We start from the raw sequence: 17,070 nt of genomic DNA on the forward strand, positions 1-17,070 counted from the left end.
AATTAAAAGTGTACTCCAGTGAATGCACAATGCTAAGAAAGCAAAACAACTTTATTGCTGATATGGAGTTAAGTTTTACTGGTCTGGGTAGAAGATCAAACCAGCCACAACATTCCTTTATCCAAAGCCTAATCCAAGCAAAGGACCTAACTGTTCAAGTCTATGAAGGCTGAGATAGGTAAGAAAGCTGCAGAAGAAAATTAGAAGCTAGCAGAGGCTGATTCATTAGGTTTAAGAAAAGAAGCCTTCTCCACAACATAAAAGTGTGAGGGGAAGCAGCAAGTGCTGATGTAGAAGCTGCAGCAAGTTTTCCAGATCTACTTAAGATAGTTGATGAAATGTGGCTATCCTTAAAACAGATTTTCAGTGGGGGGAAAGAAATGTTGTATTGGAAGAAGATGTTATCTAGGACCTTTACAACTAGAGAGAAAAAGACAGTGCCTGTCTTCGAAACTTCAAAGGGTGCTGGCTTTGGCAGCACATATACTAAAAAAACTGGGATGATACAGAGAAGATTAGCATGGCCCCTGCACAAGGATGATGTGCAAATTAGTGAAGCATTCCATAAAACAAACAAACAAGCAAACACTTCAAAGGACAGGTTGATTCTCTTGTTAGGGGCTAAGGCAGCTGGTGATTTTAAGTTGAAGCCAATGTTCATGTACCACTCCAAAATCCTAGGGCCCTTAAGAATCATGTTAAATCTACTTTGCCTGTGCTCTAGAAATGGAACTACAAAGCTTGGATGACAGCACATCCGTTTGCAGCATGGTATACTGAATATTTTAAGCCCATTGTTGAGACCTACAGCTCAAAAAAAAAAGGATTCCTTTCAAATTATTACTGCTCAATGACAAGGCACCTGGACACCCAAGAGTAATGATGGAGATGTACAAGGAGATTAATATTGTTTTCAGGCATGCTAACACAACATCCATTCTGCAACCCACAGATCAAGGAGTCATTCCAACTTTCAAGTATTAGTATTTAAGAAATATATTTCATAAGGCTATGGCTGTCACAAATAGTGATTCCTCAGATGGATCTGGAAAAATTAATTGAAAATCTGGAAAACATTCACTATTCTAGATGCTATTAAAAACATTCATGATTCATGAGAGGAGGTCAAAATATGAACATTAACAGGAGTTTGAAAGAAGTTGATGCTAACCCCTTCACAGATGACTTGAAGGGGTTCAAGAGTTCTGTGGAAGAAGTAACTGCAGTTGTAGTGGAAATAGCAAGATAACTAGAAGTGGAACCTGAAGATGGGATTGAATTGCTGCAATCTCATGATCAAACTTGATGAGATGAGGAGTTGCTTCTTATGGATGAGCAAAGAAAGTGGTTTCTTGATAAGGAAACTTCTGGGGAAGATACTGTGAACATTGTTGAGATGACAACAATTGATATAGAGCATTACAGAAACTTAGTCAATAAAACAGTGATATGTTTTGAGAGGATTGGCTCCAGTTTTGAAAGAAATTCTACTGTAGGTCAAATGCTATCAAATGGTATTGCATGCTACAGATAAATCTTCCATCAAACAAAGAGTCCATTGATACAGCAAACTTCATTGTTGTCTTATTTTAAGAAATTGCCACAGCCACCCCAACCTTCAGCAACCACTACCCTGATCAGTCAGCAGCCATCAACAATGAGGCAAGAGCCTCCACCAGAAAAAAGATTATAATTTGCTGAAGGATCTGATGATCATTAGCATTTTTTAGCATTAAAGTATTTTTAAATTAAGGTAGGTACTTTTTTTTTTTTTTTTTGAGACGGAGTTTAGCTCTTGTTGTCCAGGCTGGAGTGCAATGGCGCAATCTTGGCTCGCTGTAACCTCCGCCTCCCAGGTTCAAGCTATTCTCCTGCCTCAGCCTCCCAAGTAGCTGGGATTACAGGCATGCGCCACCACGCCCAGCTAATTTTTGTATTTTTAGTAGATACGGGGTTTCTCCATGTTGGTCAGGCTGGTCTCAAACTCCCGACCTCAGGTGATCTGCTTGCCTCGGCCTCCCAAAGTGCTGGGATTACAGGCGTGAGCCAACGCACCCAGACTTTTTTTTGTGGTGGATTTTCGCTCTTGTTGTTCAGGCTGGAGTGCAATGGGTCGATCTCTGCTCTTTGCAACCTCCGCCTCCCGGTTTCAAGCGATTCTCCTGCCTCAGCCTCCCAAGTAGCTGGGATTACAGGCGCCCACCACCATGCCTGGCTAATTTTTTTTATTTTAGTAGAGATAGGGTTTCACCATGTTGGCCAGGCTGGTCTTGAACTCCTGATCTCAGGTGATCCAACTGCCTCAGCCTCCCAGAGTGCTGGGATTAGAGGCGTGAGCCACTACACCTGGCTGGTACATCATTTTTTATGACATAATGTAACTGCACACTTAATGGACTACAGTATAGGGTAAACATAGCTTTTATATGCACTGGGAGACAAAAAATTCACATAACTCAATTTATTGCAATATTTGCTTTATTGCAGTGGTCTGGAGCCAAACCCACAATATCCCCCTGGTATCCTTGTAACGCTATACTGCTCTGCGAGGAGTGCAAGTGTCTTACAATTACAAAACTTTCCTAATTCCTTCCTTCCATCCCTTGTATCATTACTGTCATTCCTTTCATTTACACATAAGCACATTGTTACTATTACTATTTTGAACAAACTTCAAATACATTGTTGCTGTTGCTATTACTATTTTGAACAAACTGTCTACTGTCAGACCAATTAAAAATGAGAAAAATAAAAGTTTTTATTTTACCTTTACTTATTCCTTTTCTGATGTTTTTCTTTTTCTTCATGTAGATCCATGTCTCTGACCTAGATTATTTTCCTTCTCTCTGAAAAACTTATTTTTACATTTCTTGCAAGGCAGATCTACTGGCAAAAAATTTGCTCAATTTTTACATGAGAAAGTCTTCATTTTTCCTTACTTTTCAAAGATAATTTCACAGGGCGCAGAGTTCTAGGCTGGTGGTTTTTTTCTGTCATCATTGTAACTATTTTACTCTACTGTCTTCTTGCTTACAGTTTCTGAGACGTCAAATGTAATTCTTACTCTGCTCCTCTGTATTTCCTCTGGCTTCCTTCAGGATTTTTCCTTTATCTTTAGTTTTCTGGCATTTGAATACGATGTGCCTAGGTGTCATTTTTCCTGCATTGATCCTGCTCAGTGTTCTCTGAGCTTTCTGGATCTGTTGTTTGGTGTCTGACATTAATTTGGGGAAAATTCTCAGTTATTATTGCATAAAATATTGATCCTCTTCCTTCTGTTTCTTTTCCTTCTAGTATTCCCATTATTGTATGTTACACATACAGTGGCTGTCTCATGGTTCTTAGATATTCTCTTCTGTTTTTTTTTTCTTCCAGTCTTTTCTGTCTTTGCTTTTCAGTTTGGGAGGTTTCTATTTCACATCCTCAAGCTCAGAGATTCCTTCCTCAGGCACATCCAGTCTGCTAAGAAGTCCATCAAAGGCATTCTTCTTTTCTGTTACAGTATTTTGATCTCTAGCATTGTCCATGATTGTATCTTAGAATTTCCATCATTCTGCTCACATTATCCACCTGCTCTTGCATGTTTTCCCTTTAAAGTCCTTAGCATAGTAATCATAGTTCTTAAAAATTCCTGGCTTAGTAATTCTAACGTTCCTAAATATCAGACTCTGGTTTTGATGTTTATTTTAGTCTTTTCAAATTGTAGGGTTTTTTTTTTCTCCTTTCAGTATTTTTTATAAATTGTTGTTGAAAGGTGGACATGCTGTACTAGATACAAGAAACTGCCTTAGTAATGGAGTGGTGAAATGTGGGGGGACAGGAAGTGTCTATCATCCTGCGATTAGGTCTCCATCTTTTGGTAGTCTGCGCGTCTGGTCTGTGAGCTGTCCCGTTGCTGTTTCAGGGTTTTTTTCCCCTTAGGTGGGACAGGATGGATACAGTAGGCTGGAGTTACATATTTTCCTTTCCTCCAGTAGGTTAGGTTGTGATAAAACCCCAGCTGGGCAGACTCTGAAACATAGTTTCTCCTGAGAGCAGACCTTGTTCAGAACAGAGTGCTCTGGTTTGTTTCAAAATGGTTCCTTTCCTCCTCCCCCTGCAGGAAGCATGAAGGGATTTTTCTCCAAAAATTCACCGTAAGAACCAGGTCAGGCACCTGGAAGTAAAGCTTCCCAAAGAGTGGGGGCCCCAAAGACTGGGTCCCCCTGGAGATTTAAACTCACGTTTGTCTATACCTAGTTTCCAGCAGTTTGTGAAGTACAGTTCCACTTTTCCTACTCCAGCACTAGTTCCTGGGGTGGTTTCTGCTCTGCTAAGTTGCGATTCTCTGCATTTACCTATCTGTCTCTTCAGTTTTGGGGGCAGCACTTAGCCCTTTGACTTCACCTCTGTAATAGATCTAAAAATATTGTTGATTTTTTTTCAGTTTGTTCAGCCTTTTACTCGTTAGGACAGAGTAGCAACTTCTAAGCTCCTTATGTGCTAGACTGGAGAGTCAGTTTTTTTTATGTCTTTTAATTTGCTTTATTCCAAGCCAGTTTCCCTGCCCATTTATACCCATAACAGATAATTTTTAAGAGAGTTCAGATCTATGTATTCTTTCTTAATTAAAAAAAAAATTTGAAATTTTGACAGAAGAGCACTGAAAAAATGGACAATATTACTTTTTTCTGTTGTCAATGCCTCACAAAAAGTCTAACAATGGGGCCGGAATTGTTTAAACTGGCGCTGTGACTTATGCCAAAAACGTTGATAAAAACAGAAACTCTGTACTGTGTCCATGATAGCACAGAATGCCACGACTTAAAACCAGCCATGAGGGCCGGTTGTGGTGGCTCACGCCTGTAATCCCAGCACTCTGGGAGGCCAAGAAGAGAGGATTGCTTGAGTTGAGGAGTTCAAGACTAGCCTGCGCAAAACAGTGAGACCCGGTCTCTATGTTAAAAGAAAGATAGCTATGAGCACATACAGCATTAAAACTTAATTTTTTCCTAAGTCTGCTTGACTATCCAAGATAATGTCATATAAGTTTTGAACTGAAAGAACCTCAGAAGCAGGCTAACTAGCTCCATTCCCTATATTACCAGTGAGGAAACCGACTCCCAAAGAATCTGTGGCTTGTCGACGTCACACTGGCAGTCAATTGTAGAGATGGGAGTAGAAATAAGGTATCTTTACTTTCAATTATCTTTATGTCTGATTTTTTATCATCTTCTCTCCCATAGCCTTCTATCCCTTTATTTCCTTTCTTTTCCATTTCTTCCTTCCCTTCCTTTCCTCCTTTCCTTCTAATGAGCAGATGAGCAGACTACAGATTTTTGTTTGTTTGTTTGTAATTTAAGACATGGTCTTGCTCTGTTGCCCAGGCTGAAGTGCAGTGGTGTGATCACAGCTCACTGTAGCCTCAAACTCCTGGGCTCAAACAATCCTTATGCCTAGTCCTGAGCAGGTAGGACTACAGGTGTGCACCACCATGCCCAGCCAACAACAGACCTTTTTTAAGGAAAACAAATCACCCTGTTACCCTTCTGCCAAGGTTTGTCAATAGTGGCATTATTGACATTAGGGCTAGATAATTCTTTTTTCCTGGGGGCTCTCCTGTGCATTGTAAGGTGTTTAGCAGCATCACTGCATCCTAGCCATTAGATTCAAGTAGTCAACATGAATTCAACATTTTATGTAGCTCAGGTGACAGGAGATGGTGGTACCAGAAGAAGTCAAGAATTGGGGTGATAACAAGGCCTCTCAAGGTAGAGGTCTGCTTCATGGTGACTCAGCAGGAGACTCCAGGACTTGACTGCTGGGAAACCTTTTGGGAGACCTAACCTGGGGCCAAAGTAAAGTTATCCTGAGTCGTGAACCTATGCTATTTAAGGACAAAAAAAACCAAACAAACCCAAGAACACAAACAAACAAAAAAGCAACAAAATTTTATGTAGTTGTAGTAATAGCCTACATACAATTTCTTTTCTTTTCTTTTTTTTCTTTTGAGACAGAGTCTTATTCTGTCACCCAGGTTAGAGTGCAGTGGCACGATCTCGGGTCACCGCAACCTCCGCCTCCTGGGTTGAAGCAATTCTCCTGCCTCAGCCTCCCAAGTAGCTGGGACTATAGGCGCGCGCCACCACACATGGCTAATTTTTGTATTTTTAGTAGAGATGGGGTTTCGCCCTGTTGGGCAGGTTGGTCTCAAACTCCTGACCTCAGGTGATCCGCCCACCTCAGCCTCCCAAAGTGCTGGGATTACAGGCATCAGCCAACGCACCCGGCCAAAGATGTGATTTCTTTTATCGCTTTGTTCAGTTTGTTTTCGCCCTTCTTATTGCACTTAGAAAATCTGCTTTGTATCCATGAGATGTAATGAAACAAGTGGTGTGGTACCACTACTTTAAGGTTCTGCAATGATCATGGACTTGTCTCTCAGAGAATCATAGACAGTGATAGCCTACAAAATATATAGTCATTAAGTTATTTATGGAAGTGTCAGAGGCGTTTGAACCAGAGCAACTCCATCTTAAATAGTCTCATGTGATGGCTCATGTGATGGCTGTAAGCATGCACAACCACACCCGGCTAATATTTGTGTTTTTTGTAGAGATGAGGTTTCACCATGTAGCCCCGGCTGGTCTTGAACTCCTGGGCTCAAGCAATCCACCCACCTCAGTCTCCCAAAGTGCTGTGACTATAGGCATGAGCCACTGTGCCTGACCATTTTGTATAACTTGAAGTATACAAGTTATACAAAATATTATACAGAAAAATTTACATTGAATAAAAATATTCAATGTATTAAGAATATGAGGTGGCCAGGCGTGGTGGCTCACGCCTGTAATCCCAGCACTTTGGGAGGCCGAGGCGGGCAGATCATGAGGTCAGGAGATCGAGACCATCCTGGCTAACACGGTGAAACCCCGTCTCTACTAAAAATACAAAAAATTAGCCGGGCGTGGTAGCGGGCGCCTGTAGTCCCAGCTACTCGGGAGGCTGAGGCAGGAGAATGGCGTGAACCCGGGAGGCGGAGCTTGCAGTGAGCCGAGATCGCGCCACTGCACTCCAGCCTGGGCGACAGAGCGAGACTCCGTCTCAAAAAAAAAAAAAAAAAAAAAAGAATATGAGGAAAAGTATAACAAGATCATTTTGTCTAACTTAATTTTTTTTCTTTTTGAGACAGAGTCTCGCTCTGCCAGCCAGGCTGGAGTGCAGTGGTGTGATCTTGGCTCACTGCAGCCTTGACTTCATTGGCTCAGATGATCCTCACACCTCAGCCTCCCAGGTAGCTGGGACTACAAGCATGCACCACCACACCCGGCTAATATTTGTATTTTTTGTAGAGATGAGGTTTTACCATGTAGCCCAGGCTGGTCTTGAACTCCTGGGCTCAAGCAATCCACCCACCTCAGTCTCCCAAAGTGCTATGACTATAGGCATGAGCCACTGTGCCTGGCCATTTTGTATAACTTCAGCCTTTGCCTCTGAGATTAAGGTCACCTAAAATTCTTAAGTAAAATAATGATACTATAAATGGCCTAAAATGTTTCCTTTGAGATATTTAGTGATACGGTTTCTCTACATTCCTAAATCATTTCAAATAAATGTCAGTCATTATCTCATGTAGGGTTGATCGCATTGCCTTTTCCCAGAGTAATTTTATTATAAAATATAATAATGAAAATGAAGCATTTTCTTTTTCTTTTTTTCTTTTTCTTTTTTTTTTTTTGAGATGGAGTTTTCACTTTCACCCAGGCTGGAGTGTAATGGCGTGATCTTGGCTCGCTGCAACCTCTACCTCCCAGGTTCAAGCGGTTCTCCTGCCTCAGCCTCCTGAGTAGCTGGTATTACAGGAATCTGCCACCATGCCCGATTGATTTTTGTATTTTTAGTAGAGACAGGGTTTCACCATGTTGACCAGGCTGGTCTCAAACTCTTGACCTCAGGTGATCCACCCACCTTGGCCTCCCAAAGCGCTAGGATTATAGGCATGAGCCATCACGCCTTGCCAGTCATAGCATTTTCAAGGCACAAATTTATAGGTGTGTACTCTTTTGGAAAGCCTTAAGTATGAAAATCCCCAAATGCTTAGTAAATTGGAGGATTGCATATATTCAATTAGAGAAGATTTCTTCATGTTCCAAAATAATAAATCATGGAATTTCTCTAAACAGGAGGGCATGACAACTCACGTGCATTTGGTAAGAGAAACTTTACAGTCTACCTGGGAAAATTGCACTATGTAACCCAGTGCAAAGCTTCCAGAGTGATATGTATCAGAGAGCGATGCATGGCTAGCTAAACAGATCAGCTGTCCAAATCAATTATGTAACCAGGGATTTGGGGATCAGATGGAAGAACCACATTAGACTGGATGGTCAGAGAAGATCTCTCTGAAGAGGTGATATTTGAGCTAAAACCTGAATAGAATAAAGCCTGAACAAAGCTGAAGGAGCCAGCCTTTTGGAGACCCACCAATAGGTCTTCAAAAGGCTGGGTCCTTCAGAAGAGCCCAGCCAGTAAGGTCTCTCAGGTCAGAACAAGCTTGGTGGATCAAAGAACAGAAAAGCCAGACTGCCTGGAGTATAAGGGGTGTGTAAGCTAGGAAGAGTGCTTCTACAATTAAGTTAAGAGATATAAACAAGGACCAGATTGAGTGGAACCATGGTAAGTGCATGTAAATTACCTCACTTGGAGTTTGAAAAATTTTAAAAATGCAATAAGTGGAAACTCTTCTTTATTAGAGGTCATGTTACTCTTTTCTTCATAATCCTAATTTAATTTTTTTTAAATAGGGGTAACTTTATTCCTTATTACACATTCAAATGAACACCTAGAAATTACTTGTGAAATTTGAACCTCATGTCTTCACTAACCTCGTTAAATTTAAATTCTATTAAAAAACATAAGAAGTCTGGGAGTGGTGGCTCACACCTGTAATCCCAGCACTTTGGGAGGCTGAGGTGGGAGAATCACTTGAGCCCAGGAATTTGAGACCAGCCCAGCCAACAGAGTGAAACATTTTCTCTACCAAAAAATTTTTTAAAAATAGCCAGACATGGTGGTGTGCACCTGTGGTCCCAGCTATTCAGGAGGCTGAGATGGGAGGATTGCTTGAGCCCAGGAGTTAGAGGCTTCAGTGAGCTGTGATCATGCCACTGCACTCCAGCCTGGGTGACAGAATGAGACCCTGTCTCAAATAAATAAATAAATAAAATAAATGAAAAACATAAGATGAATTTCCTAATCTAAAGGCAATAAAACTGGGTATTCATATAATACTTATTGTTTTACAAATTTTAAAAATTGTTTCTTGCCTAGATTTATGCAGAAAGTCTCTCTCACTCCATTTCTCAACCATGAGACCCCTCAGTCAGGAAAATATTTTCCTAAAATTCAATCAGTTTTTTTGAGAACACATGGACACATAAAGGGGAACAACACACACTGGGGCCTTTTGGAGGATGGAGGGTGGGAAGAGGGAGAGGATCAGGAAAAATAGCTAAATAACTAATAGATACTAGGCTTAATACCTGAGTGATGAAATAATCTGTACAACAAACTCCCATGACATAAGTTAACCTGTGTAACAAACCTGCACTTGCACTACTGAACTTAAAATAAAAATTAAAAAAAAATTAGTTTTTGTAGTTTATCTTTAATCAATCTGGGGTTTATTTTAGGCATTGTGTGGGTTAGAGATTACAGTAGGCTGAATAACAGCTCCCAAATATGTCCAAATTCTAATCCCTGAAAAATGTGAATGTTACTTTATATGGCAAAAGTGACTTTACAGATACAATTAAGTTAAGGGTGCTGAGATGGGGAGATTATCCTGGATTAACTGGGTGGGCCTTAAATGTCATCACAAGTGTCCTTAAAAGAGGAAGGCAGAAGGAAATTTGACAAAGAAGAGGAAGAGGCCATGTGAAGACGGAGCAGAGAGAGAGACTTGAAGATGTTATGCTGCTGCCCTGGAGATGGAGGAAGGGGCCTGGAGCCAAGGAGTGCAAGGAATGCAGCCCTAAAAGCTAGAAAAGGCAAGGAAGAATTTCCCCCTAGAGCTTCTGGAGGGAGGGTCCTGCCCATACCTTAGACTGTGTTCCTTGATTTTGAGCCTCTGTACTCCAGAACTGTAGGAATAAACATGTTGTTTCAAACTATCTAGTTTGTGGTAATTTGTAACAGCAGTAATAGGAAATTAACACAGGGATGGAGCCTAATTTTTGCCACATAGTTAACTAATTGTCCCAGTACCATTTATTGTATACTACATTATTTCCTAACAGGTCAGGAATATTAACTTTTTCATAATGTCAATGCCAGCATATAACTGAGTCTGTTTCTATTCTATGCTGCCAATCAATTTATTTGCTCTTGGGTCATTACCAGACTTTTACATTACAACAATTTTATAGTACATTTAAATGAGTGGTAGGGTGAGTCCAATATTCTTTTTTTTCTTTCCAAAAAATGTCTTGCTTTCAGCTGCATTTATTCTTCTAGATGAACTTTAGCATCAATTGGCCTAGTAAAACATTTTCAATCTTGATTGAAACTGCATTAAATATCTAGATTCATTCAAATATTTTTATTCAGAAACATAGACTCCCTTTTAGGTCTCTACCCCAACCCCTAACCCTTTGGTAAAATTTTATATTTTCGTCACTTAGGACTTGTACATTTTTTAAGGTTGATTTCTTAAGGCTTACTTCTTTGTTGCTACGTGGAACAGGCTCTTTTTGAAGTTACATTCCTTTTTTTTTTTTTTTTTTTTTTTTTGAGACAGGGTTTCACTCTGTCTCTCAGACTGGAGCACAGTGGGGCGATCTTGGCTCACCGCAGCCTCTGTCTCCCAGGCTCAAGTGATTCTCCTGCCTCAGCCTCCGGAGCTGGGATTACAGGCATGTGCCACAACCGCCCAGCTAATTTTTGTACTTTTAGTAGAGATGGGGTTTTACCATGTTGGCCAGGCTGGTCTTGAACTCCTGACCTCAAGTGATCCACCTGCCTTGGCATCCCAAAGTGCTGGGATTACAGGCATGAGCCACTGCACCTGGCAGAAGTTACATTTCTAATTAGATGCTATTGGCATGTAGGAATGCTATTGGATTTTGAATTTGGCCACTCTGCTGAATCCACTTAACATCTCTGAGACTTTCTAGTGAGACAATATCATTTATAAATGTTATAATCTTTTCTCCTTTATACTGTTTATTTTTCTTATTTATTTTTCTTGTTTTATTGCATTAGTTAGAATCTATAGAACAGTGTTAAATGATGATGGTGTTAATAGGCATATTTACCTTTTTTCTGACTTTAGTTGGAATGCCTTTGATGTTTCACTATGAAATATGATGTGTGTTTTACTTTGTATATTTTTTGGAGGTATTTTAACGTAATCTGTCTATTTATCTATATCTGCATTAGTCCATTTTCACACTGCTACAAAGATACTACCTGAGACTGGGTAATTAATAAAGAAAAGAGGTTTAAATGACTCACAGTTTTGTATGGGTGGTGAGGCCTCAGGAAGCTTACAATCATGGCTGAAGGGGAAGCAGGCACCTTATTTCACAAGGTGGCAGGAGAGAGAGAGAGAGAGCGAGAGATAGTGAAGGAGGAAGAGCCCCTTATAAAACCATCAGATCTTGTGAGAACTCACTCACTATCATGAGAACAGCATGGGGGAAACCACCCCAGTGATCCAATCACCTCTCACCAGGCCCCTCTCTCGACACATGGAGATTATGGAGATTGCAATTCAAGATGAGATTTGGGTGGGGACACAGAGACAAACCATATCATTGCAGCCCTGCTCCTTCCCAAATCTTATGTCTTTTTAACATTTCAACCCAATCATGCCTTCCCAACAGTCCACCAAATTCTTAACTCATTTCAGCATTAACTCAAAAGTCCAAGTCCAAAGTCTTATCTGACACAAGGCAAGTTCTTTCTGCCTATGAGCCTGTAAAATCAAAAACAAAGGGAGTGGAGGCCCCATGCAAGTTCGACATTCAGTGGGGCAGCCATTAAATCTTAAAGCTCTATAATAATCTCCTTTGACTCCAAGTCTTACATCCAGGACATGCTGATGCAAGGGGTGGGCTCCCATGGCCTTGGGAAGCTCCTTCATCGGCTGGCATTGAGTGCCTGCAGCTCTTCCAGGTGCATGGTGCAAGCTGTAGGTGGATCTATCATTCTGGGGTCTAGAGGGTGATGGCTTTCTTCTCACAGCTCCACTAGGCAATGCCCCAGTGGGTACTCTGTGTGTAGGCTCCAACCCCACATTTCCTTTCTGTACTGCCCTAGCAGAAGTTCTCCATGAGGGCTCTGCCTCTGCAGCAGACTTCTGTATAGACATCCAGGCATTTCCATACATCCTCTGAAATCTAGGCAGAGGTTCCAAGGCCTCAATTCTTGACTTCTATGCACCCACAAGCCCAACACCCCATGGAAGCTGCCAAGGCTTGGGGCTTACTTCCTTTGAAGAAACAGCCTGAACTGTTCCTTGGCTCCTTTTAGCCATGGCTAGAGCTAGAGTGGCTGGGAAGCTGGGCACTAAGTCCTGAAGCTGCACAGAGCAGTGGGGCCATTTTTTCCTCCTGGGCCTCAGAGCCTGTGATGGGAGGAGCTGCTGTGAAGACCTCTGACATGCCCTGCAAACATTTTCCCCAGTGTCTTAACAATTAACATTTTGGCCCCTCATTACTTATGCAAATTTCGGCAGCAGCTTGAATTATTCCCCAGAAAATGAGTAAATGGGTTTTTTTTTTTTACCACATGGTGTCGCTGCAAATTTTCCAAACTTTTATGTTCTGTCACTTCTTGAACACTTTGCTGCTTAGAAATTTCTTCTGCCAGATACCCTAATCATCTCTGTCAAGTTCAAAGTTTCACACATCTCTATGGCAGGGGCAAAATGCCACTGGTCTCTTTGCTAAAGCATAGTAAGAGTGATTTTGCTCCAGTTTCCAATAAATCCCTGATATGGTTTGGCTCTGTGTCTCCACCCAAATCTCATCTTGAATTATAATAATCCCCAAGTGTTGTGGGAGGGACCCAGTGGGAGGTAATTGAATCATGGGGGCAGGTTTTTCCTGTGCTGTTGTGGTGATAGTGAATAAATCTCAAGAGATCTGATGGTTTTATAAAGGGGAGTTTCCCTGCAGGAGCTTTCTTTTGTCTGCCACCACGTAAGATGTCCTTTTGCTCTTCCTTCGTCTTCTGCCATGAATGACGCCTCCTGAGCTATGAGGAATTGTGAGTTCATTAAACATCTTTACTTTATAAATTGCCCAGTCTCAGGTATGTCTTTATTAGCAGCATGAGAACAGACTAATATAGTTCCTCATCTCCATCTGAGACCACTTCACCCTGGACTTCACTGTCCACATCACTATCGGCATTTTGGTCAAAACCATTCAACAAATCTCTAGGAAGTTCCAAACTTTCCCATATCTTCCTGTCTTCTTCTGAGCCCTCCAAACTGCTCCAACCTCTGCCTGTTACCTAGTTTCAAAGTCACTTCCACATTTTCAGTTTGTCTTTATAGCAGTACCCCACTCTACTGGTACCAATTTACTGTATTATTTTGTTTTCACAATGGTACAAAGATACTACCCTAGATTGGGTAATTTGTAAAGAAAAGAGATTTAATTGACTCACAGTTCTGCATGGCTGGGGAGGCCTCAGGGAACTTACAATCATGGTGGAGGGGAAAGAAGGCACCTGCTTCACAAGGTGGCAGGAGAGAGAGAGAATGAAGGGGTAAGAGCCCCTTATAAAACCATCAGATCTCATGAGAACTCACTCACTGTCATGAGAACAGCATGGGGGAAACCACCTCTATGATCCAGTGACCTCCTACCAGATCCCTCCCAAGACACTTGGAGATTATGGGGTTTATGGGGTTTAAAATTTGAGATGAGATTTGGGTGGGGACACAGAGCCAAACCATATCGATACCTATTTACATATATATAATAATAATAAGAATATTTACTTTTATTTCTGGATTATTAATTTTTTCTTTAAATCAGAAGAGCTGATAAAATATTATGAAATGATTTCCAGTATCTATCATTATAAGTTTCTTAATGTTCAAAGATTCTTTTATCATATAACAAAACCTATTGGATTATTTTGTTTTTCATTTAGCATTTGTTTAGTATTGAGATAGTTTATTGTTCTTTTTTGTATTTAATAAAATCAGTCCTACAAAATGAATTTGGAAGTGCTTTGTCTTTTTCTTTGCTAAGTTTAATAATAGTTTAAAATAACAGAAATAGTAAACTCCTTATAGGCCCAATAGAACTATATTAGTGTAGTCCTTTTTTGGTGGTAGATTTTTGGCAACGTTTCCAATTCTCTTCTATAGTTATTTAATTTATTCAGGTTTCCTGCAACTTTTTGAATCAATTTTTTTTTTTTTTTTTTTTTTTTTTGAGACAGAGTCTCGCTTCTTCGCCCAGGCTGGAGTGCAATGCACCATCTCAGCTCACTGCAACCTCTGCCTCCCGGGTTTGAGCAATTCTCCTGCCTCAGCCTCCCCAGTAGCTGGGATTACAGGCATGTACCACTACACCAGGCTAATTTTTGTATTTTTAGTAGAGATGGGGTTTCACCATGTTGACCAGGCTGGTCTCGAACTCCTGACCTCAAGTGATCCGCCTGCCTCGGCCTCCCAAAGTGCTGGGATTACAGGTGTCAGCCACTGTGCCCGGCCTTGAATCAATTTTTATAACATATTCTAGATAATAATGAGAAAATGTTAACATTCAGTATCTATAAAGTATGCCTACAAATCAATAAAAGATCCACTTAAAAATAAGCAAGTGACAAATGTGCATAATTAATAGAAGAAAAATTCAAATAGCCGTTTGATGTGTGCTTTAAATCTGTTATATTTAGGGTAACCATATATGCCTATTTCCCTGGCAGAGTCCTGGTTTACATGTATTTGTCCAGTAAAATTATGACTAGTATCACTTTTTGTCTCGAAAACTTCCTATTTGGGGCTGGGCGCTGTGGCTTACGTCTGTAATCCCAGCACTTTGGGAGGCCGAGGCGAGTGGATCGCTTGAGGTCAGAAGTTCGAGACCAGCCTGACTAACATGGTGAAACTCCATCTCTACTAAAAATATAAAATTAGCTGGGCGTGGTAGTGCATGCCTGTAATCCCAGCTACTCGGGAGGCTGAGGCAGGAGAATCACTTGATCCCAGGAGACAGAGGTTTCAGTGAGCTGAGATCGCGCCATTATTCTCCAGCCTGGGCAACAAGAGCAAAACTCATCTCAAAAAACAAACAAACAAACAAACAAACAAAAGAAAACTTCCTATTTGGACAATAAATTTTAATGTCTCTTTACTTAGAATAAATGAGATGCAAGTTTAAATGATAGTAAAGATTTTATTATTATTATTACCAATCAGATCAGCAAACATTAAAAAGATTTATGATATACATTGCTGGAAAGGGTGTGTTGAGATGGAAGAATATTGGTGAAAGTGTTGGTATTCTCTTTTTATGTTAGAAATTTGGCAATATCTATTAAAATTTTAATTGCACATATCATCTGTTCTAGCTATTGGACTTTTGGAATCTTAACTAATGGGAATAGTGGTGGCGTGGTGCAAAGACATGCATTGACAAAGTTGTTATAATAGTCCAAAATTGGAAACAATTTACATGTGTGTCAATAGGCCATTGATTAAATAAATAAAGATGCACCTATGAAATGAAATACTATGTAGATCTTTAAAACAGTGAGATTCAGTAAGATGCAGAATGGTATTATGGTTTTAACTGGTATTTGCAGAAACATGCCATATATCATTTATTTTTCTATGCTTAGAGAAAAAAGCTTGAATATATATACACACTTAACACCTATATCATGAGGGTTAGATGAACAGAAATGGAAACAGAAAATTTGATAAAGGTTTTGTTAAGTGTTAGGGGGAAAATAGTTTTTGGAAAAAAAAAAACAGCTTATTTGGCAGTAATACCAGACACTACGTATACTGGCAGGAAACAGAAAAATCTGGTTTGGTTTGGCAACAGGTGTCAAAGAGTAATCTTTTAGTTTTATTAATGTTTCTTCCGGTAGGAAGTGTGACTTCTTTTCCTCTGTCAGAAAACTTCATGGCTATATAAAAGATTTTTCAGTTCTGGAGATATGGGAAAGCTGGACCACAGCCCATGGAGTTATTATTTTTTATCTTTCTGTAAGAATATACAGTGTTAGAATTCTAAGGCAGTAAGGGCCTCAAGTCCCTTCTTGTCAATGCTCTCATTTTTTAAATTTTTTTTTAGTGATAAAAATAAAGTTTTATCTATTTCATCCAGGAATATATGCTTTGTATCTTATACGTAATATTCCAGAGAAAAAGAAAGTTACCTATACCTCTTTTTTGAAGAATAGATATTCTTAATATCCACACCATTCAAAGACAATGTAAAAACAAAACAAACAAAACCCCAAAAAACAAACCCCCAAAACCCAAAACCCCAATATTGTAGGTCAGTCTCCTACCTGAGTCTGTATGAAAAAATAAAAATATTACAAAATAAAATCAAGCAGTTAATTAAAAATAACAGACTCAATGATAAAGAACTCTTCAAGTCCATCAGAAAAACTACTCAGTGTAAAAGTGGATAAATAGGTTCATGTGCAATTCCCAGGAAATAAAAGGCAAATGGAGTAACAATCACATAAAATATTCTCAAGTTCATTATGGCCATGAGAATGAAAATTAATTACAATACAAATAATATTCATTTGTATCATATTGATGACAATTAAACATTTTTAGAAAGCTAAACGTTTGTGAGAATGTGAAGAAAGAAGATTACCCACTGCTAAAAGTATGCTGGAAAAAAATTTAGGATATCTGGTAAAAGTGTACATGCTCTAAAACCATGAAATTCTGTAATCAGGTATGTGTCCGAGATTTTCCAGGCTATGTGTATATCAATGTTCTCATTTTACAAATAAAGTAATCAAAGCCTAGCTCTTTTTACTATTAATATATATAAAACTACTTAGAACTTTTAATATATGTTAAAAGTTAACTAT

The 17,070-nt window shown here is 39.8% G+C and overlaps 1 non-coding gene across 1 annotated transcript; it reads left to right on the plus strand.

Moving 5' to 3' along the window:
- The first annotated feature begins 462 nt into the window (after positions 1–462).
- LOC112439899 (U6 spliceosomal RNA) lies at positions 463–572 on the plus strand. The gene has a single exon (XR_003028129.1). It is a non-coding gene; the product is annotated as a U6 spliceosomal RNA (small nuclear RNA).
- Positions 573–17,070: the final 16,498 nt, after the last annotated feature.

This window comes from Pan paniscus, chromosome 4 (assembly GCF_029289425.2).
Source record: "Pan paniscus chromosome 4, NHGRI_mPanPan1-v2.0_pri, whole genome shotgun sequence".
In the NCBI taxonomy this organism is placed as follows: Eukaryota; Metazoa; Chordata; class Mammalia; order Primates; family Hominidae; genus Pan; species Pan paniscus.